Consider the following 25,226-nt stretch of genomic DNA (forward strand, 5'->3'; position numbering starts at 1 on the left):
AGCACTATAATTCATGCTGGAACAAAGCTTATCTAACACACAAATTTTCTCCAAAAGGGATATCATAGTTTTCTCCCACTTTGAAACACTAGACAGCATTTCAGCACTATGCTTGGGGGCTATTTTAAACATCAAAATCACCAATCAAAAGCACAAAAATGTGACACCTAATATACAGCAAAAGGGGCTTTTTTACAGTATAAGAACCAAAGCAAGAAGTCACTGATTCACCTTGACCAACCTAACTGGGAACTTTTGACTGAGGTCAAAAGTTAAATTTATTCACCATTCTGCATACACACGTCAGGGAATGACCAAAAAAGCACTTCAAGTATTGATTTTAGTTACAAATACAATTTAGCAAATAGGCAAATAAGCATATAAGGAATCTGCTAATAATGAGGATCAATTCTGTGTGTGTGTTTGTATAATCTCTATATAAAGTTGTATTTTTTAGTATTATATTATGAGCATTTTCATTTCAAAAATTACTAAATTCATGCTTTGAAATTACTATATTTGGTATATGATACTAGTATATTTTACATGATTAATCAATTAATCAGATATATTTAAGAATCAAGACTTTTGCACTCCTTTGGTATTATAAATACTTTTTTCAATGAACAATTTCTCTATTTTTCCTAATCTATCTTCCACTAGGAGTATGTAAGCTTCATGTAGTCAAGGATACTTTGCTATTTTGCTCACTATTAGAACCTCTTTCCCTGGATGATTACTAAAACATAGTAGATGTTCAATTAATCTTTGCATGAATAAATAAACACACCTAAACTCCTATGGGATGAGGAGATCTGGATTCACTGACTTCTACTCTAAAAAGGAAAAGAGGGCTTCCCTGGTGCCGCAGTGGTTGAGAGTCCGCCTGCCGATGCAGGGGACATGGGTTCATGCCCCGATCTGGGAAGATCCCACATGCTGCAGAGCGGCTGGGCCCATGAGCCATGGCTACTGAGCCTGCACATCCGGAGCCTATTGCTCCGCAACGGGACAGGCCACAACAGTGAGAGGCCGGCGTACGGCAAAAAAAAAAAAAAAAAAAAAAGGAAAAGAGAAAAATATTCTTCCATACTTCTAAGACATGTGTTAGTCTTAAGAGTAAAACAAGAAGAGATTCTGTAGTGAAAATTAATCTTCAAGTTTCCTGTCTATCTCAGAGTATATCCATCCATATCAGAGCAAAATAACAAAGAGTTTCTACTTTAGATATTTGAAAGGGGATTAAATTTTCTGTTTTCAAAATAATATCTTTTCAGAAATAATTGAAAATAATACATACCACTTTTTAAGTTATGTATAGTTTAAGGTCAATATGGCAACATACTCTATTTACATATCTGAGTAAAAACGACTTGAGAAAGCCATCTGTATAGAAGGAATCTATAACTAATGTGAATAGTTTATGTATTCTGTTATAGAACTACTATATAATCTAGCACTGTACATAGTAATGATAAATGTAATTACTTGAACTTTAGATAAAAGTAAAGGATCTGACCAAGTGAACCAGAAAGAATCACTAAATGCATTTTTTGAGTAAGATGAATGTCCCTTACGCCCAACCTAGCTTAAGTTCAACAACCCATTAGCACGTGAAGTTCTCACATGGGTAGAATCTGCTTTTTCTGTTTCCTCTCAAAGGCTTAGTTACATGAATGTCAATTTCCTAAGAAAGTAGGTCAGTATGGTTAAGAATATTTGAGTGAAACAGAAAAGTACAGTGGTGCCTATTGATTAAATGGATGGTCTCTGCTTTGCTTTAGGGAAAATACAAATCTTGAATCCTTCTTTAACAATTCACTGAGTTCCAACTCACATATCTCAACCTCTAGAAACACTATTGAAAGTATTAATTATTAGGATTAATAGTCTACATTGAAGTAACCTTAATTCAATTTGCAATTTATACAAATATTTTGAGTCTTTTCCTCCACCTTCCATAAAGATGCCTATAAGAAATATTGTTTAGCCATTCAGTTGGATTTTCTGATATGCATAATAAATATCTTTTAAAATTATGCTTATGGCTTTCTACAAGATTTAGCACAAGAATATGTTTAGTGACCTTGACACAAAATATATTCCATAAATTGGCAGGCATGGAGTGAAGTGAAAAGTGAATGAGAAGTGAAGAAATGAATATAACATGTGAAAAAATCTTCAATACGTTTATGAACAAAAATGATAGAGAAAAAGAAGTAATGGTGGAAAGTTGTTGTTTTTAAATTTTTTTTTAAGCTTTGGGGACATTAGAGTATGTCTGTGTGCTTAGGGGGATGACCTATGCAATAAAGAGAAAAGGATATCTGGGTATTCATCCAAACCAACTTCATAAAAAAGGCAGTTACTGTTAATTCTATTTCATTTAAATAATATAATAAAGTGCTAAGAGGAGTATTAATTTCAGATGATAGTATGCTAAAGATAAAACCAAAGAAAAGGAATATAAATCATTTTTAGTTTGATGAAACATTACCATGTGGCTACACGGGTACTAAATTAAGAAAAGGAATATATGTAAGTAATTTTTATATTAGCATTTAATATTATATTTTCAAAAATAAAGATAAAATAATTGAATAACTGAAATGTTGAATTGTATTTATTTTAATAAACAATTATTATTTATTAAATAAGTGTGATAAATCATTTATCTATTAATTTGTTATATTTTATTTATCCTTTATTCCTCTAGATAAAAAGTAGGGGATTCTCATTTTTAAGTAAAGGGTTCTAACACTATACTGTTGAAGCCTTAATAGGATGACAATTGAGATGAAAAGCAGACTTCTAGGTAGATTGTTGTAGACACAGATAGTAGAAAGCTATTTAAATATAAGCACAGTGGCAATCTTCTGCCACTGGGAGAATAGATCTAATAAGCTAAACTATTATGTCACTTTTGAGAACAATCTTAGCATGGGTGGTGAGTGCATGCATCAGCAAAGGGCATCTTGTAAAGAAAGTTGGTCTTAAACAGTGGTGATTTAGGTGGTTTTAACCGAAATGATGAAACTAAGAAATTTCACATCTTAGATTTGGTCTAGGGATCTGCTGGGCTAAGATTATCCATGAACATTTTCACATTTCTGCACGTAGTCTAGACTTTATGAGCCAAGGGCAAAGGTTAAGTGATATCACTATCACTTATCTTCCCCAGACTTATCTTCCCCAGAGCCATTTGCTTGCATTCCAGGATTGTGAAGCTAGAGCTCCTTCTCTCCCTCTCCGTCCCTCCATTTCCCCTCCCACCTCAAACAGAAGGAGCAGCTGTGCCACCCAACTCAATACCATCTTCGATCTCATAATTTCAGCATTGCTCTCCTGTGTTGCACCCGCACTGCAATACAGGGTAACAAGAGGCTCTCACATCCAAGAAGATTGGCCTCTGGGAACTGACACCAAGATGCTCTGTGAGTAATAAGTTATCTGTTCTCTGTTCCAGAGACCTGATGCTTCCTGTCAGAATATTAATTGCAATAAATAATTAGCAGTTTCTTGGCAAAGGGCATCACAGAGAAAGGCACAAAATCGCAGCCCTCAATTTTTGCTCAATGAAGATCTTACTTTTAAATGAAATCACCATTACAGAAAGAGTCGAGCCAACATCTTAACTCTTTTTATGGTTGATATTTCTCATTTCTTGCAAAATTATATTCAAGATACATCCACTCTTGAGCTGCCTCACCCCCACCCACCTAATACTCATCTAGTTTAAGTGCTATTTGTATCCTGTCATTTCTAGTGGTGGAAACTACGTGAATATACACATGTTGTATGATTTAGATCTGAAAATAGGAAAAAGTAAACGTCTGGCTAGCTTTCCTTGGGGTTTGCTTGGATGCGTGGATATTATGTTTTATTCCCTATTCAGAGGATTCCTTCTCTAAATGCTCCTTTCTACCTCTGTGTTTCTAGAGATGGAAAAACTTATTGACTCCTATATCATTTTTATATCTTCCTCTTGCTAAGTTAATTTATTCCTACTATTCCCAATCCTGTCACATTCTTGACAACAGCATTTGACAAAGCTTTCTTTAAAGTAGTTTAACCTATCAGATGGCGTGAGTATTCTGGGTAGTAAATATCAAGAAAAAAAATACATTATTCAAGATATGATATTATAATTTATGACATTTAAAAATAAATTTAATAATATTAGGTTCACACTAAATTAACAATAACATATTCTCATAATTATAACAATGAAATTGAAATATTTTAATCATTTCAAATAGGCGAAATTATTTTTACAGATTTAATCTTCATTTTAAATATTTAAATTTATGAATACAAATTACCATTTAGTTTTTCAGTTGATAAAATTGATTGCAACACTTTAGAACTTATTAGCACAGACCTCATAAATCACAGGTTTCTTAAATATCGGTGACATGAATAAAATTGACAGATACTCTTCTTAATATTCACAAATGCTGTTATTAACTGTGTCAGCAAAGCTGTTAGCAAGCCAAATAGGGCCTAATTGTTTCTGGATATGACATTTGTCTTAATATTACTATAGCACTTTCATGAGTTCTATTACAAATCTCTGCCCCAAATGAGTAGACCTTTTCTATTATGCTGTTTGGGTTTGGCCTGATCACCTGCATTCTTCACACACATTCACACTTGGGACAGATGCCTGAAACTTCATTCTGAGTATAAATAGTGACTTTGAAAGTCTAACCTCTGGACCCAACACTACATACACATATAATAGAAATAAATTATTTAATCTTATTTATGAAACACAGAGCAAAGGCAACGAAGCAAAATAAAAGTAAGATAGATATTAGATTGTAAGCATAGAGGGGCACGTTCTAGAATTTGGGTTCCCATAGTTGTAAACATTCATCCCACCCACAGAGAAGATAATTTCTTTCTACCCCAAAATATCATACCTTACTGCACTTTGGTATCCATATACCACAATATCCATGGTATTATATTTAATGGGAAAAGGGAAGATAGGAAAAATAGCAGCAACCCCACTATAGAGTTTGAGAAGCAGCTGCCTACCTTGTTCCATTTTTGAGACTCAGGCTCTGGTTATTCTGATGTAACTTCTACCATTCATGAGCTCTGGTGTTTAGTGGGAAAAACAAAAAAACAACAATTATAATCCAAACCTCTTTCAAAACTTTAATTATTAAAATAAAAAACTATTTCACTTAAAAAACTATTTTAACAATATTTACACATATTAATTCATTTTATTGTTTTCCTGAAAGTTTGTAGGGCAGATTATTTGTATTATATGAGTGAAGGTCAGTGAGAATATTGCAGAATCATTAATGACAGGGCTGGAGACATCAATATATCTGATCTAGTGGCCTTTAAGTTACTCATGCAGGATGAACACTTAGACACACAGTCTGTGAACACCTACAACCGTACACTCAAGCCCTGGGACCTGCAAAGACACTAGACAGCACTCCTTTTCCTGAGTCTCCTCTGGTCTAGGATCTCAGCATTGAAAACTTAGGAAGGAGCAGCTTCATAAATATTACACCCTATTTGACAATTAACAAGCCCTGGTAGTGAGGGAGATTGAAGGAAGAGGAACAAATGTTGAAGGACATCAATTCCTCTTGCATGAGGACATTGAGTTACCCTGATATTTGTCTATGGTGTCCAGTACCCTAAGATAGGTAGGGCTGTTGCCATGACATTTCAACCTGAAAAAGCAACTGATGATGGTCTCAAGGCAATGAGGAGTAAAAGCAAATGTCACTTTAAAAAAGGGCTGGGGCTTCCCTGGTGGCGCAGTGGTTGAGAGTCCGCCTGCCGATGTAGGGGACACGGGTTCGTGCCCTGGTCCGGGAAGATCCCACATGCCGCGGAGCAGCTAGGCCCGTGAGCCATGGCCGCTGAGCCTGCGCGTCCAGAGCCTGTGCTCCGCAGCGGGAGAGGCCACAACAGTGAGAGGCCCGCGTACCGCAAAAAAAAAAAAAAAAAAAAAAAGGCTGTTCTGGTCTATCTAGCTCTTCTTCTCAGGAGTTCAAGGCAGGCTTCAATCAGTTTAGGGTTCTCTAATGTTTATAATTTCATCAGAGAGCTAGAAGCAATTCTAAGAGAAATATCTTAAATATTTGACATCTCCCCTTGGTATATTATTTCTTCAAAGACTTGCCCCAAACCATGCTAGTGGGGAGAGATTTGTGATAATTTCAGAACCTAAAATCAATTCAATCTTCCCAAGAAAAATTCTTTATAACCAAAGATTACTCACAGCATTCCAAAATTGTAAACCTTTTGAAAAGAAACCAAAGACATGGTACCTTAAACTTTCCATTTCAGGATGGGGAAACTAAGAGTTTAGAAAGGTCACATAAATGGTTTCTTAGTAGAATTAGAACTATGACTTAACTACTGACTCTTAGTCAAGTATTATTTTCCCCTAAATCTGCTCTAAAACTTAATTTCCTCACAAAATCCTCTCTGTGACAGGTATTTCTGGAATGAAAAAGCTGTTTATGAAAAAAATAATGTTCTTGTACAAAGGACATAATCATTTTTCCCTCTTCTCTGTAAGACAGTATAATCTCACACTTCCCTAAAAACATGGTATAATTTGATGGTTATAAATAGATATGCAGAGACCAATACTAAATAATGCCAACCGTCAATAAGGGAATGCTTTACCGGAAAAATTACTTATTCAATTTTTAACGTTTGTATGATTTTCCTTCTTCATTCTGTCAAAAGTACTTGCCATTACAAGAAAAGACAGATAATCAGGTACATTTTTTTAAATTAATTAATTTATTTTTGGCTGTGTTGGGCCTTAGCTGCGGTGCACGGGCTTCTCATTGTGGTGGCTTCTCTTGTTGTAGAGCACAGGCTCCAGGCGCGTGGGCTTCAGAAGTTGTGGCTCACGGGCTCTAGAGTGCAGGCTCAGTAGCTGTGGCACACAGGTTTTGTTACTCTGCGGCATGTGGGATCTTCCCGGACCAGGGCTCCCACCCGTGTCCCCTGCATTGGCAAGCGGATTCCCAACCACTGCACCACCAGGGAAGCCCTATAATCAGATATATTTTGAAGGTTGTCTTCTGAGTCCACACATGATACCAATACTCTTTTTAGGGAGCAGACGGTACAGTCAAGGAGGTAATTTTTTTTTAATGTAATGAATGTAACAAAGGTTACATTCAGTGGTGAGGTCAAGGTTAAACGAACCAAAGTAAAGATGATGAAGTGCCCAGATCCAGCAAGAGCAGAAAGTCATTACCTGTCCTTTGCCTGACATGACGAAAGGAGGGAGATGATACCAGAACTTGACAAGAAGCAAGAGCTGGGATCAGCAGAAATGTCTCTCAACAGGATCTGAGGTTACAGGCAGAAGGACAGAGCCACCGCTGAGGCCAAGCAGGAAGTAAAGGGAATACGTACTCTGACCACTCTCTCCTTGCAAATACCAATTTCCTGACAGTACCTCCAATTGTCTGACCCCAACCAGAATCTAGAGGGGAAAGGAGGTATAATGAAGCAGTCTGTAAAAACCATCCTTCCTGGGCACAGAGCAGAGTGGAAATGGGAAGAGAAAAGATCTAGATATGCAAACAGAAAATAATTAATAGAGTTGTTATTAACAATGTTGTGCTTTCAATCAGTGAATACAATTCTAACTACTATCTCCTAACTAATAGAGTGAGACAAACACCATTCAAAAGGTATGATCAAATTACTCAGAGAGCAAAGGAAGAAGTATTAAGCCTGCCAATTTGAGTTGGAGAATGTCATAGACGGTACTATAAAAACTGGATGCTGAAAGGAGAAAAATAACTTGAGCAGAGAGACAATCAGGGCATTATTAATGAGTAGCTTAGTTTGCCTTGAACATATAAGTAGTGGAGTAAGGAGGTGTTTAGGAAGTGGGGAAGTTGCAGGCTATGTGACCAAAAGAGCACATTGAGATTAGATTTCTAAGAGTTTGGGATTAATTCTGTTAATAATGAGGGGAATACATAAGAGTATAGAGAGACCAGACATTGAGATATCATGATAATCTGGGATGTAGTACGCATGACCTCCTCCTGCATGTCTTGAAGAAATATTATGTAGAATTAAATACATTTCATTTTTTGTTGGATTTGTGCAGATGTAGTACAGTCTCTGTCAAATGGTAAGCACTTAATAAAGTGCTTAAAAACAGGAATAAATTCAGATTTTGTGGGGCATATATATAATTTGGGAAACTATGTTTAAGAAAAAGAGTAAAAATTAAGGGAAGAAAATTAGATGAATAGTTTTAGACAAAGTCATGTAATTAAGTGGCCCTACAGCTTAAGCCTCATTAACTTCACAGTAAATCATCCTCTGCTCTGGACTGGATAAATGGACACTGTCACATGTATAGACAAGTACAATAAAAGTAAATTTTATAATAGAGAAAAGTACTGAGTAAGCAAAAGAAGGCTTCGTTACTTTTTCTCATTGTTACAGTGGGGGATGGAATGAGAAACAGTTGTTGAAAAATTTAAGCCAATAAGCTGTTCAGTAGTTAATTGATTCCAAAAAGATTTATGAGTGCATATAATGTGCCAGGAATTAAGCTAGAAAATGTAGAGGGAAAAGATGCAGTCACTGCCTTCTAGACAGCACATTATAATGGGAGAAACAAGGAATTCTAAGTTACAAGCTGTGGCCAATACATGAAAATGACGCTGGGAGAATACAGAAAAGAATTATCTTCATTAGTCTTGGTTCTCTATAGTTGGAATTACGATGAGAGATCAAATGGGGCATGTAAGCTAGATCTCCATTATCAAGGAACTGATGTGATCACATTTTCATTTTGGAAAAATCTTTGTTAGCTGCATGATGGAGGATGGATTGGTGATAGTATAAGCAGGGAAGCTACCACAGAAAAAGGGTTGTGGGTGAGATGGGAAAGGAAATCATTTATAATAGACAGAATTAAGACATGGCAATGTGTACTGAAGACAGGAAAATTGTAGTAGAGAGAGTCAACAGAGCTTGATTTTGGACAGTTGGACAATTATATGAATGGAAGCGAGAAAAGGAGGAACACCTTTTTGGATTACCTGGGTATTTTATGCCTTTAACCAATGTACAGAATATAAGATCAGATTATGGAGAAATGTTAATGAGTTCAGGTTGAGATATGTATCTTGCATCTGACCTTCCTGTAAGCAGCTGAATGTACAAATCTGGAGCTCATATATCTGGGTTCAAGATAGAGATTTAGGTAATGGACATACACATGGTAGTTGCAGCTATAAGCATGAGGGAGAGCACAAATAAATGTTGCATTACTTCCATCTTGAAGTAATTTTTAAAAACCCTGAATAACAGTGGCTGAAATATAATATTTATTTTTCACATTAAAGTTCAGAGCCATCTTTTCCAGGTTTTATCTGACAGCACCAATCCACAAAATCCCCAGTAATGCATTGTTTCAATTTATCTGGCTTTGTAGCAAAATTACCCCCAAATTAAATGACATAAAACAAACATTATGCTGAGGTTGTATGGGTGAGGAATTTGGATGGGCCACAGTGAAGATGATGTGCGTTTGCTCTAGTATTGAAAGTGTCAGCTGGAAGATTCAAAGACTGGGAGATGGATTCATCTGAAACCTTGTTCAGTCGTAAATCTGGTGGTTGTGCCTCTCCCATGGTGTCTTTTTACTTTTCACTTTCTCACGGCATGGGGGCTGAGTCCGAAGGGTAAGTGGGAAAGAGACCAGGTAATGCTGTATTTCCTTTTATGACCTAGCCTCAGAAGTCTTGTAATGTCACTTCTACCACATTCTGTCCTTTGAGGTCATCACAGTCTCATCCAGTTTCTAGTGGAAAGGAAACCACTTGCCTCTCTATAGGTAGTGGCAACAGTAATAGGTAACAGGTTCTAGAACTCTGTTTGAGATGTGAAATATTGCTGAGCTCATTTCTGGAAGAACAACCTATTACAGCTTGGATCCTTCCAATGTATTTATTTAGTGTGACCCTTATCCTCCTGGTGCAAAGTTTCCTCTCTAATACAGGTATCAGGGTACAGGAAGGATGTGTCTAGGGCTCTCCTAAGGAAATTACTAAAAACTGACACAGAAAATATCCATTTATATCCCATTGACTAGAAGGTAGTCAAATCTTCACATCTAGCTGTAAGAAAAGTGTGGAAATGTATTGTTCTGGGTGGCCATTTTTCCCAGCTAAAAATTAAAGCACACAGGGAAAGAATCAATTAGCAATCTCATTATGAGATAATAAAATTAGTAACTATATGAAATATGCTTTGTATCTACATAAAGTTTCAAACAAAGTTTCCACATTTCCATAGATAATTACATTGAAGAAAGCTAGCTGCTACTTTGGAAAGAAATCAGTTCCTTACAGACACATCGCTTCTATTGTAATGTGTAGACTCATGAAAATTATGATATTCATCATTTTAAAACAAATTATTCTTCAAGAGTGTCAATTTTACTGTCTGCTAACTTGACTTCCCCTGCTTCTGAATGCTGACTATTTGGTTTGTTTGACATGGAGTCAAATCAGTTTTAAAGTAAGGACTGTTGACAGCTGCATAGGTCAATTTTGAAAGATCAATTTAAAATGAATTTATTGAAGAAAGAAGTTTACTTTAAATATTTTTTGCTCAGGATTAGCAATGCCATCATTAATTCTGATCAGGGCTAAAAGCACTATTGTCTATTCCCAAATAAAACATTTAAAGTGCAGTTTTCTGAACAATGGAAAAAAGTGTAATAATGGAATAATAAAAGACTCCCACTACCACAGCACTGAAAATGACAGACAAAATAATAGTGAGAGACATTGCTGGCTCTGTTTTCACCTATATACTATCATTCAACAGGATCCCTCAGAACCCTATTTCCTTAACCCATTAATATGCAATTCTACAGAATGGAGATATAAAGTTATACATTTTTGATATGGCATGATTTCTCAGACTCTTTAATATTCCAATGAATATAGTAAATCTCTAAGAAGAGATGCATTTTGCAATATTTTCTAAACCTATTTGTTCACAGATTTTCCTTCTCACAAAGCATCTTCAAAGAAGTAAAATGTCTCTAGTATTCCCTCTGCCTTGGGAGAGAAACCATTTTCCTTATCCTTGTCTCTTCCTGTTTTGGTTATAAATATAATCCAAATCACATACAGTTTTGCTCATACTCATATCAGAATTCACTCAAACATGTATGAATGTATTAAATAGCAGGTGCAGCTAGGTGTGGGGAATGCACAAATTTAACTGATATGGGTATTTTCAGCCTATGTCAAGGAACTCAAGAAGTAGTCTTTTCTCTACCCAATTCCACTGTCTTGTTTTGGGCAAGGTGCCATTCCTCTGTGACTTCACATCTCCCTGAACTGTCCTCCTTTCGTCATTATATACAATTCTCTGTGGCCATGGGTCTCCCCTATTACTTCTTGAGTAGGCTGCCTGGAGCAGATTATGTTTGATTTGAGTTTTAGAAGATCAGCAAGAACTTAGTGACTGAGAAGGGGAGCTGAATATTTTGGATAGAATCAGGAGCAAGAATCTTGGAGCTGTAAAACTTCACATGGAGCACAGGATGACAGGGGATAGAAACCAAGGCTAGAGGCTGGTTACAGAGGAGCTTGAACATAATTTAAAGGAGCCAGGACTTTATCCTGTTGTGTATCACTGAAGGAACTCAACAGTGATGAGCTCTAGCAGTGGAATTCGATTTTCACTTTTAAAGATTATTTAGGTCATAATATAGAACATAAATATAATTCTGTATAGTTTATGGCTAGTTAACCAGCAAAAGAATTTGCTAAAGGATATCAGCTCATAGAAGCATTGAGATGTCTAGAAAAACAGGCTTGAGATTAAATTTATTGGAGAAATACCCAGAACCTCACCACAAGCTAGGTTAGTGACAGAGCTTTCCCTGATGACAGTAATCAACCCAGACTCTGCAAAAGAACAGCCTGACATTGAAACCTGTGCCACCACTTCTGCCACCACCTCTTACAGCATAAAAGATACCTCACCACTCACTTCAGTACCAGATTCTTGTCCATATGTGTCTGAGTAGAACCCAGATCACAAGGCCACATACTAACTGCATGGGAGACTAGGAAATAGTAGCTTTGGGATTCTACCATTTGAAGGAGGAACTTATAATGTGAGCTCATATCAAAATGAAAAAGTTGAAAATTGTTCAAAATATGAAGGCAGGCAAGAATAAAAAATGGGAGACGGCACAAGAGGAAAAGCAATTGTCCAGGCAAGGAAAGTTAGCACAGCAGGAGTCAGCATGATTCAGATGGTGAGGAAGGGGAAAAGTGAAGAAGCAGTTAGGATATAAAATAGCCCATAAGTTATAATTGATACATGCTGGAATATGAGTCTAACTTTTGACTTTAAAATGCCAATTGATAGTAGGCCTTTTAACAAAATAAGGGATACAGAGGAATGTAGTCTGTTTGAGGGATACTGAGGAGTAGAGCTGATAAATACAATGGCTATTTTTAGAATATAATGAGTTATTTTGAACACAAAGAGTTTGAGTTAGCCATGAGCATCCACTAAAAAACATCCAGAAAACAACTGATTTATAAGTTTGATACTATAGAGCATTCAGGGATAAGAGAATAGATTAAAAAGCATAAACATGGGTGGGAGTTAAAACCCTAAAAATGAAAATGAAAGCCCAGTGAATGTGAACCAGCTTATAATAAAACTATTGGAAAAAAGAAGATTGCAGTTCCTGAAATTTTTTTTGGATATTTACATGGTTTGCATCACCACCTGTTGAGATGGGCATGTGGGTTTAGAGGCTCCAGAGTAGTGTATTAGTTACCTACTGCTGCTGTAACAAATTACCACATTAAGTGGTAGAAAATACCACATTTATTTCCTTTCAGTTCTGGAAGTAAGAAGTCCAAATAGGTCTCTTTAGACTAAAAGCATGGCATTGGCAGCGCTGTGTTCCTTCTGGAGGCTTTAGTGCAGAGTTGGTTGCTTGATTTTTCCAGCTTTGAGAGGCTGCTGTATTTCCTGATAGTACCCCTTCCTCCATTTTCAAAACCAGCAGAGTAGCATGGGCAAATCTCTCAACTCTAACTCTTCTGCCTCCCTCTTCCACTTATAAAGACCAATATAGTTACAGTTGACCCTTGAACAACTCAGGGTTAATCCCCTCTTAATTTACAGTAGGTCCTCCATATCCTCCGTTCCTCCACATCTGTGTATTAAACCAAACAGGGACCATGTAGTACTGTAGTATTTACTACTGAAAATTAACCCAGTATAAGTGGACCCATGTAGTTTAAATCCACATTGTTCAGGGGTCCACTGTACATTCTGCCCACCTGGATAATGGAAGACAATCTCCTTATTTTAAAGTCAGCTGATTAGTATTTTTAATTCCATCTGCAATGTTAATTCCCCCTTGCCTTATTCACATAACATGTTCACAGTTTCCAGAATTTAGGACATGGACATCTTTACCGGCATGAGAGCAGCATTCTGCCTAACACAGGTGGCAACAGGTTTTAATCTTTGGGTAATATCCTTTTTGTTTTATTCTCCTAGCCCTTTCATATCTTCTGTAACCACATGCTAGCTCTGAATCTATTTGAATTTTCTAGAGGGGTTTCTGTATTCCTGACTGACACTGACTGAAACGAAGGATTGAGATCTGGGTTTATTTGACCAACATAAGAATTTTCCTGGTAGAGAAAACAGTTGGGACAAAGTCCCTGAGGCTTTACAAGATGTGGTGTGTTCAAAGACACACCTGAAGGTCAGTGTGGCAGTAGCAATGGAGAGTGGGGAGCAGCCAGAGGAGGACGGGGTGCAGATGAAAGCCCAGGGGAAGGCCCTAGATCTATTCTGAAGGAGACAGGAAACCATTGGAGGGTTTTGAGCACAAGTGACTTCATTTGACTTAGAATTTGAAAAGGATCACTCAGATTATATGGAGACCAAACTGCAGTGTGTGTTTTAAACTTCAAGTTTCATCCATGCACATGTTAATAACACAGTTACAGCATTGTACAATATGGAACTGCACTCACTCTGACCTCAACAGCTTTCTCAATCCTTGTTAGCAGTAAAATCTTTAAAATATTTTATATGATTTGATTTTTTAAGTGTTCTTCTGGTCACTGAACTTCATTCAAATTGAAGGCACAATATGTCTCATGCCTATCCTGTTCCTTTTCCTTACATGTACAGCTGAATTATGTGCTAAAAAAACACCCTCAAGTTATCATTTCTGCCTTAAAGCTATTTCACTCTCTAAAGATTTAAGCAGAAAGAGAAAAACAAAGCACAAAAGAAACATAAGTAAAGCCCTCAAGAGAGGGAGTGATTAGCATCTAAGCTTCTTAAGCATTGAAATTACTTTCTTAGGCATCTATAATACAGAATTAGTGATCAATTCAGCTTACACATAGAAAAGTTTCCTGTATTTTTAAAAAGTATTTTTGTTAGCATATCTTATCTGGGAGAAAGTTTTTGTCGCCAACATTTTAGAATAGTGGACTTTTTTTTTCTTCCAGAAACATTGCTTATGCAGTAGTACAATTCCATTAAGTTTCTGGAAAGAAAAGTTTTAAAATTCAGATTTATTTTAGAATAGAGAAAAAAAAGTGAATACTTACCTGAAAATAAATTTCTTAGACACTTAGATTTTATCTCTTTTCATCATCTTAGTTATTCTATTTTGTCTAAAGCAGTGTAAAGGAATTCAATTAAATAACATTCTAAAATTTTTGTCTTCCCTATAAGGCAGTTGCAAAAATCCATTAATTTCCACACTGTATTTGAAAGTGAAAATTAAAGTTAAATAGGAATGATGAGTTATTTTCAATATGATGATACTAATAAAACCATTAATAGATATCAAAGTATTTGAAAGGTTATAAGTGCACCACAAATGCTATATATTGTTGGTAATAATTTTATAACAGTACTTAACATATACTTGCCACTCATATTGAGAATGAGTTCCAAATGAATTTCCCCAAAAGAACATAAAGTCCGGAAAAAGTAAATACAGTAGATTCCCTCTTTTCCAGAGGGGTGAACTGTTAGAAATACTTCTCTCAAAGGAAAAAAAAAAACGCCTTTAGAAATCAGCCTGCTGATATGCTATTTCCTGCCAATTTATGTCCTTATCTTACAAATTCAATGTCAATTCAACTATTGGATTTGAACTACAATAATGATTTGAACTGCATTAGCATACTTATCAAATGTAGGTTTTTATGAGATACTACTTAAAAACTAAGCAATCTATATCAATCTTCTGCATTACCTAAAAATATATTATGAAGGATAATATGAAGTATATTTAAAATTCTTCATCAAAAACTATACTTCATGATGTGGCTTATATTCCTCATCTGTAAAGTGGGGATAATAATGAAACTGTACAACTCAGACTGGGACTTGAACCCACTGTCTTTTAATTGAGATCACACACCTGGTCTCAAGACTTAATGAAGCTCAGGTTCTTTATGTCTCATCGCAGAAAGAATTCAGTGACAGACAAAGTGATAGATAAGAAGTGGGTTTATTTAGAGAGATTCACATTCCATAGACAGAATGCGGTCTGTCTCAAAAGGTGAGAGTGGCCCCAGAGCATGGGGTCATCTTGGAATGTGAGAGCGGCTAAGGGAGACATGTACTCCACAGAGTGTGGGCCATCTCAGAAGGTTGAGAGACTCCAAAATATGGGGTGGTTAGTTTTTATGGACTGGGTAATTTCATAGGCTAATGAGTGGGAGGATTATTCCAACTATTTCAGGGGAAGGGGTGGAGATTTCCAGGAATTGGGTCACCACCCACTTTTAGGCCTTTTATGGTTACCCTCGGAACTGTCATGGCACTAGTGGATGTGTCATTTAGCATGCTAATGCATTACAATGAGCACATAATGAGGCTCAAGGTCTACTGGAAATTGAATCTTCCACCACCTTGCCTAGTTGGTTCTGACCAGTTTATGTCATATGCTCAAAGGCTATGCTATCCTTTTAGAGGTTGTGCCATGCCCTCTTCCCTCCTGTTTCATTAATAGTATTCATCCTTTAAATTATCCTTTTGTCATTTATGTTTGTTTCCTTTATACTGTTGTCTTTATTTTTTTAATTAATTAATTACTTAATTTTATTTATTTTTTTTGGCTGCGTTGGGTCTTCGTTGCTGCGCGTGGGCTTTCTCTAGTTGCGGTGAGTGGGGGCTACTCTTTGTTTTGGTGTGCAGGCTTCTCATCACAGTGGCTTCTCTTGTGGCTGGGCATGGGCTCTAGGCACACGGGCTCTAGAGCGCAGGTTCCGTACTTGTGGTACATGGGCTTAGTTGCTCTGTGGCATGTGGGATCCTCCTGGACCAGGGTACGAACCTGTGTCCCCTGCATTGGCAGGTGGATCTTAACCACTGCACCACCAGGAAAGCCCTATATTGTTGTCTTTAAATTAATTAAATGAGAATGTTCTTTCATTGCCCCAGGATTAATTTACTGTCTCAGGAGTGTCACAGAGTTTAACAGTGTTTTTATGATGTAAATTTTTAAGATGAAAAATATAGCCTCAATTTGATAATTAATTGTATTTTTGAACATCTTACTCAATCCATTAATCTTCATACTTCTCCCCACCCTTCCATATTAAGTAATAAAGTAACTTGACATTTCTGTGATTTGATTATTTTAGATTAACTAGTTTCTAGAATATTTACAACTTACTTTAAAATATGTCATTTTTTCAGTGTGGTATTATGCAGGTGTTATCTTGGTTAAAATATAATCCTGTACAGCTAGCATGCTAATTCAGAATACATAGCCTATATATAGCTATTTAGTATTATTTCATAAAAGCTGCATATCAGAGATGGCTCTTATAAAGGTTTTTAATTTGAATCTGATCAACAACCTACATTTATAAAAATAACATTGCAAATGTCAGAAATGGAGTTTTATTGGTGAAAATAATGTTCCATAGACCAGCATGATAAATATTTTGAATAAGTTCTCTTTGATAAATTTGAATGTATTCCAGTTGTGTGAAACGGCTAAGATATTTGGAAACACATGAATAGGCAGTGTATAGAAATTAAGTGAGGCAGGACAGGCACATGGGGATGGCACTAGAGACTTGATTCTTAAAATGTACTGTGTCCAACCACTGGTTTAGGTGGATCTGTGATACCAACCCCAGTGGTTATAAAATCCTGCCTGGGTCTGGAAAGCTGAGGGTCTGACTTACCTGAATCCTTTAAGATGTGGTCAGAACACCTACAAAGACATAACTGTTCATTCAAGCTGACAGAATGAACAGTTTGGACTGTTTTGTGCTTGCTTGCTAATGAACACATGATTAATAAATGTCAGCATGAGTGGCAGAGAACTTGGGACTTGCTTTTATTATAATCTGTTGAGCAATTTGTGGGAGAGTAGTTCATTTCCACCCACTGCAAATATTTTTGAAGGCTACAATGCATTACTCAGCCAGCCTGGAAACACAAGTATATCCTACAAATTCAACTATTTCTCCTTCAAATGAAGCAAAATGAAAACCAATATGAAAGGATGTATAGCAAAGATAAAGATTGACTGGGTTAGAGAATATGACTTTGATAGTGTCAGAGGGTATGATTTTAAAAGGAACTTCCATACAAATTTATCTGAGTATGAGAATATCAAGTTCCTCCTGAGCACCCATGTCCAAGGGAGTTTTGAATTTCAAACCCCGCCACCACCTCACTGCTCTTATCAAGTAATTCAAGGTTGCCTCAACTTCTGGTTTCCTGGAGATCATAATCCAAGGACAAGCCTTATATGAGCTACACAACATCTTTGTCCCATTAGGAGATCAAATCCATAGTGTCAGAACCATATGCACTGGGGGCTTACCGTTTGGTCTACGGCAGTTTTTGCTGGCTCTTTCTATACAAGGCAAGCAATCTGTTTCATTCTAGAAGCCTCAGAGAGTCTGGAGATTTGCCTGACTCTCATACTGAAGCACAGGAACAACAACCCCAGCCCCCTGCTTTATATGGTCCATGAGGTTCTGTTCCCTGTCTTATGGGGTGTGTAAGTACCCTCTACTCACCTCCCCCAAGATTTAAACTTTCAACCACCTCTGCTTTTGGGGGGAAGTTTCAGCACCTATTGGGCTTTTATTCATTCTCTTTTCCCTCACACAGACCCTAAGAAGCCTGCGTACACACACAGGTCACTCTCCACACCTCCCTTCCAGGGAGCTTGGGCAGCCCGCCACTGCCAGGGTCCCGTGATCCAGGGACAACTTCCCCAGGAAAACACATGGCGTGGCCCAGGCTGGTGCAACATCACACCGGCCTCTGCCATCACAGGCTCGCCCCGCATCCGTACCCCTCCCTCCCCCAGGCCTGAGTGAGCCAGAGCCCCCGAAGCTGCTACTCCTTTAACCCCATCCTGTCTGAGTGAAGAACAGACACCCTCAGTTGACCTAAACGCACAGGCGGGGCCAAATCCAAAGCTGAAACCTAGGAGCTCTGCGAACAAAGAACAGAAAGGGAAATTTCTCCCAGCAGCCTCAGGAGCAGCGGATTAAATCTCCACAGTCAACTTGATATACCCTGCATCTATGGAATACCTGAATAGACAACGAATCATCCCAACTGAGGAGGTGGACTTTGGGAGCAACGATATATATATTTTTATCCCTTTTCATCTTTTTGTGAGTGTGTGTGTGTGTATGCTTCTGTGTGTGATTTTGTCTGTATAGCTTTGTTTTTACCATTTGTCCTAGGGTTCTTTCTGCCTGTTTTTTTGTTTGTTTCTATTTTTTAGTATAGTTTCCAGCGCTTGTTATCATTGGTGGATTTGTTTTTTGGTTTGGTTGTTGTCACCTTTCTTTCTTTATTTTTTTTACTTACCTAAAATATCTCTTTTTAATAATTAATTTTTGTTTTTTATTTTAATAACGTTTTTATTTTATCTTATCTTATTTTATTTTATCTTTTTCTAACTATTTTTCTCCCTTTTATTCTGAGCCGTGGGGGTGAAAGGCTCTTAGTGCTCCAGCCAGGAGTCAGGGCTGTGCCTCTGAGGTGGAAGAGCCAAGTTCAGGATATTGATCCACCAGAGACCTCCAAGCTCCACGTAATATGAAACACTGAAAATCTCCCAGAGATCTCCATCTCAATGCCAAGACCCAGCTCCACTCAACAACCAGCAAGCTACAGTGCTGGACACCCTATGCCAAATAACTAGCAAGACAGGAACACAACTCCACCCATTAGCAGAGAGGCTGCCTAAAATCATAATAAGGTCACAGACACCCCAAAACACACCACCAGACGTGGACCTGCCCAAAAGAAAGACAAGATCCAGCCTCACCCACCAGAGCACAGGCACTAGGTCCCTCTACCAGGAAGCCTACATAACCCATTGAAGCAATGTAAGCCACTGGGGGCAGACACCAAAAACAACGGGAACTATGAACCTGCAGCCTGCGAAAAGGAGACCCCAAACACAGTAAGTTAAGAAAAATGAGAAGATGAAGAAACACACAGCAGATGAAGAAGCAACGAAAAACCCACCAGACCTAACAAATGAAGAGAAAATAGGCAGTCTACCTAAAAAGGAATTGAGAATACTGATAGTAAAGATGATCCAAAATCCTGGAAATAGAATGCAGAAAATACAAGAAACGTTTAACAAGGACGTAGAAGAACTAAAGAGCAAACAAACAATCATGAACAACACAATAAATAAAGTTTAAAAGTCTCTAGAAGGAATCAATAGCAGAATAACTGAGGCAGAAGAACAGATAAGTGACCTGGAAAATAAAATAGTGGAAATAACTACCGCAGAGCAGAATAAAGACAAAAGAATGAAAAGAATTGAGGACAGTCTCAGAGACCTCTGGGACAATATTAAACGCACCAACATTCGAATTATAGGGGTCTCAGGAGAAGAAGAGAAAAAGAAAGGGACTGAGAAAATATTTGAAGAGATTATAGTTGAAAACTTCCCTAATATGGGTAAGGAAATAGTTAATCAAGTCCAGAAAGCACAGAGTCCCATACAGGATAAATCCAAAGAGAAACACGCCATGACACATATTAATCAAACTACCAAAAATTAAATACAAAGAAAAAATATTAAAAGCAGCAGGGGAAAAACAACAAATAACATACAAGGGAATCCCCATAAGTTTAAAAGCTGATCTTTCAGCAGAAACTCTGCAAGCCAGAAGGGACTGGCAAAACATATTGAAAGTGATGAAAGGGAAAAATCTACAAACAAGATTTCTCTATCCAGCAAGGATATCATTCAGATTTGACAGAGAAATTAAAACCTTTACAGACAAGCAAAAGCCAAGAGAATTCAGCACCACCAAAACAGTATTACAAAAAATGCTAAAGGAACTTCTCTAGGCAGGAAACACAAGAGAAGGAAAAGACCTACAATAACAAACCTGAAGCAATTAGAAAATGGTAATAGGAACATACATATCGATAATTACCTTAAATGTAAATGGATTAAATGCTCCAAACAAAAGACATAGACTGGTTCAATGGATTCAAAAACAAGACCCATATATATGCTGTCTACAAAAGACCCACTTCAGACTTTGGGACACATAGAGACTGAAAGTGAGGGGATGGAAAAAGATATTCCATGCAAGTGGAAATCAATAGAAAGCTGGAGTAGCAATTCTCATATCAGACAAAATAGAATTAAAAACAAAGAGTATTACAAGAGACAAAGAAGGACCCTACATAATGATCAAGGGATCAATACAAAAAGAAGATATAACAATTGTAAATATTTATACACCTAACATAGGAGCACTTCAATATATAAGGCAAATACTAACAGCCATAAAAGGGGAAATCAACAGTAACACATTCATAGTAGGGGACTTTAACACCCTACTTTCACCAATTGACAGAACATCCAAAATGAAAATAAATAAGGAAACACAAGCTTTAAATGATACATTAAACAAAACGGACTTAATTGACATTTATAGGACATTCCATCCAAAAACAACAGAATACACTGTCTTCTCAAGTGCTCATGGAACACTCTCCAGGATAGATCTTATCTTGGGTCACAAATCAAGCCTTGGTAAATTTAAGAAAATTGAAATCGTATCAAGTATCTTTTCTGACCACAATGCTCTGAGACTAGATATCAAATACATGAAATACTCTGTAAAAAATACAAACACATAGAGGCTAAACAATACCCGACTTAATAACCAAGAGATCATTGAAGACATCAAAGAGGAAGTCAACAAATACCTAGAAACAAATGAAAATGAAAATACGATGACCCAAAACCTATGGGATGCAGCAAAAGCTGTTCTAAGAGGGAAGTTTATAGCTATACAATCCTGCCTTAAGAAACAAGAAACATCTCAAATAAACAAAAGCAACACACCTAAAGCAATTAGAGAAAGAAGAACAAAGAAAAACCAAAGTTAGCAGAAGGAAAGAAATTATAAAAATCAGACAGAAATAAATGAAAAGGAAATGAAGGAAATGATAGCAAAGATCAATAAAACTAAAAGCTGGTTCTTTGAGAAGATAAACAAAATTGATAAACCATTAGCAAGACTCATAAAGAAAAAAAGGGAGAAGACTCAAATCAATAGAATTACAAATGAAAAAGTGGAAGTAACAACTGACTCTGCAGAAATACAAAGGATCATGAGAGATTACTACAAGCAACTATATGCCAATAAAATGGACAACCTGGAAGAAATGGACAAATTCTTAGAAATGCACAACCTTCTGAGACAGAACCAGGAAGAAAGAGAAAATATGAAAAGAACAATCACAAGCACTGAAATTGAAACTGTGATTTAAAATTTTCCAACAAACAAAAGCCCAGGACCAGATGGCTTCACAGACGAATTCTATCAAACATTTAAAGAAGAGCTAACACCTATCCTTCTCAAACTCCTCCAAATATAGCAGAGGGAGGAACACTCCCAAACTCATTCTATGAGGCCACCATCACCTTGATACCAAAACCAGACAAAACTGTCACAAAAAAAGAAAACTACAGGCCAGTATCACTGATAGACATAGTGGCAAAAATCCTCAACAAAATACCAGCAAACAGAATCCAACAGCATATTAAAAAAATCATACACCATGATCAAGTGGGGTTTGTTCCAGGAATGCAAGGATTCTTCAATATATGCAAATCAGTCAATGTGATACACCATATTAAAAAACTGAAGGAGAAAAACCATATGATCATCTCAATAGATGCAGAGAAAGCTTTTGACGAAATTCAACACTAATTTATGATAAAAACCCTCCCGAAAGTAGGCATAGAGGGAACTTTCGTCAACATACTAAAGGCAATATAGGACAAACCCAGAGCCAACATTGTCCTCAATAGTGAAAAACTGAAACCATTTCCACTAAGATAAGGAACAAGACAAGGTTGCCCACTCTCACCACCATTATTCAACATACTTTTGGAAGTTTTAGCCACAGCAATGAGAGAAGAAAAAGAAATAAAACGAATCCAAATTGGAAAAGAAGAAGTAAAGCTCTCACTGTTTGCAGAGGACATGATATTATACATAGAGAATCCTAAAGATGCTACCAGAAAACAATTAGAGCTAATCAATGAACTTGGTAAAGTAGCAGGATAGAAAATTAATGCACAGAAATCTCTGACATTCCTATATACTAATGATGAAATATCTGAAAGAGAAATTAAGGAAACACCCCCATTTACCATTGCTACAAAAAGAATAAAATACCTAGGAATAAACCTACCTAAGGACAAAAAGACCTGTATGCAGAAAACTATAAGACACAGATGAAAGAAATTAAAGATGACTCAAACAGATGGAGAGAAGCACCATGTTCTTGGATTGGAAGAATCAACATTGTGAAAATGATTCTACTACCCAAAACAATCTACAGATTCAATGCAATCCCTATCAAACTACCACTGGCATTTTACACAGAATTAGAACAAAATATTTCACAATTTGTATGGAAACATAAAAGACCCCGAATAGCCAAAGTAATATTGAGAAAGAAAAACGGAGCTGGAGGAATCAGTCCCCTGGACTTCAGACTATACTACAAAGCTACAGTAATCAAGACAGTATGGTACTGGTACAAAAGCAGAAAGATAGATCAATGGAACAGGATAGAAAGCCCAGAGATAAACCCACGCACATATGGTCACCTTATCTTTGATAAAGGAGGCAAGAATATACAATGGAGAAAAGACATCCTCTTCAATAAGTGGTGCTGGGGAAACTGGACAGCTACATGTAAAAGAATGAAATTAGAACCCTCCCTAACACCATACACAAAAATAAACAGAAAATGGATTAAGACCTAAATGTAAGGCCAAACACTATCAAACTCTTAGAGGAAAACATAGGCAGAACACTCTATGACATAAATCACAGCAAGATCCTTTTTGACCCACCTCCTAGAGAAATGGAAATTAAAACAAAACTAAACAAATGGGACCTAATGAAATTTAAACCTTTTGCACAGCTAAGGAAACCAAAAACAAGACGAAAAGACAACCATCAGAATGGGAGAAAATGTTTGCAAATGAAGCAACTGACAAAGGATTAATCTCCAAAATTTACAAGCAGCTCATGCAGCTCAATATCAAAAAAACAAACAACCCAATGCAAAAATGGGCAGAAGACCTAAATAGATATTTCTCCAAAGAAGATATACAGATTGCCAACAAACACATGAAAGATGCTCAACATCATTAATCATTAGAGAAATGCAAATCAAAATTACAATGAGATATTTTCTCACACCCATCAGAAAGGCCATCATCAAAATATCTACAAACAACAAATGCTGGAGAGGGTGTGGAGTAAAAGGAACCCTCTTGTAATGTTGGTGGGAATGTAAATTGATACAGCCACTATGGAGAACAGTATGGAGGTTCCTTAAACAACTAAAAGTAGAACTACCACACGACCTAGCATCCCACTACTGGGCATATACCCTGAGAAAACCATAGTTCAAAAAGAGTCATGTACCTCAATGTTCATTGTAGCTCTCTTTACAATAGCCAGGACATGGAAGCAACCTAAGTGTCCAGCAACAGATGAATGGATACAGAAGATGTGGCACATATATACAATGCAATATTACTCAGCCATAAAAGGGAACGAAATTGAGTTATTTGTAGTGAGTTGGATGGACCTAGAGTCTGTCACAGTGGTCATGAAGAACCTAGAGGCAAGATGGGAATAAAGACACAGACCTATTAGAGAATGGACTTGACACAGGGAGGGGGAAGGGCAAGCTGGGACAAAGTGAGAGCATAGTAGTGTATATATGGACATATATACACTACCAAATGTAAAATAGATAGCTAGTTGGAAGCAGTCACATAGCAGAGGAAGATCATCTCAGTGCTTTGTGACCAGCTAAAAGGGTGGGATAGGGAGGGTGAAATGGAGGGAGATGCAAGAGGGAAGAGATATGGGGTTATTTGTATATGTATAACTGATTCACTTCGTTATTAAAGCAGAAACTAACACACCATTGTAAAGCAATTATACTCCAATAAAAACGGTAAAAAAAACAAAATGAAATAAAAGGTAGTCTAAGTAAAAAAGAAAGAAAGAAAGAAAGAAAAAGGTCCATCCAGATATGGTCATTATCATTTATGACACAGGTAACAATGCAGGGTAGGGAGGAGGATAATACTTTAAGTTAATCATACTAGGTCAGTTGCACACTTATAAAAATCAATTTCAGGTAGACTGTCAATCAAAATGTAAAAAGTAAAATAATAACCTATAAGACTATGTAGAAAAATGTTTTGCTGTAGTCCTGGTAACAAATATTTCTCAGTAGACAAAAATTATTAGATTCAAAAAAAATTGGACTACATTAAACTTAAAATTTCTGTTATTCAAAATATCTTTTTAAGAAATTAAACAATTATGCAGTGGGGAATAAAAGAATGTATATATATATATGAAATATATTATATATATATAGTACATATAATTCAGTTTTCTTGAAAAGGAGAAAAATGAGAAACGGGCAAAAGAAGTGAATACCCATATGGCAAATGTATATATATATATGAATAGTGTTTAGCTCCTTTAGTCTTTAGGGCAATACAGATTAAAATCATCTTAAAGTATCTTTGGATACTACTAGAAATCTACAAGAATGGATGAAAAAGAAGGATATGAGGTAAATAGAAC

Source organism: Lagenorhynchus albirostris, chromosome 5 (genome assembly GCF_949774975.1).
Source record: "Lagenorhynchus albirostris chromosome 5, mLagAlb1.1, whole genome shotgun sequence".
NCBI classification, from domain to species: domain Eukaryota; kingdom Metazoa; phylum Chordata; class Mammalia; order Artiodactyla; family Delphinidae; genus Lagenorhynchus; species Lagenorhynchus albirostris.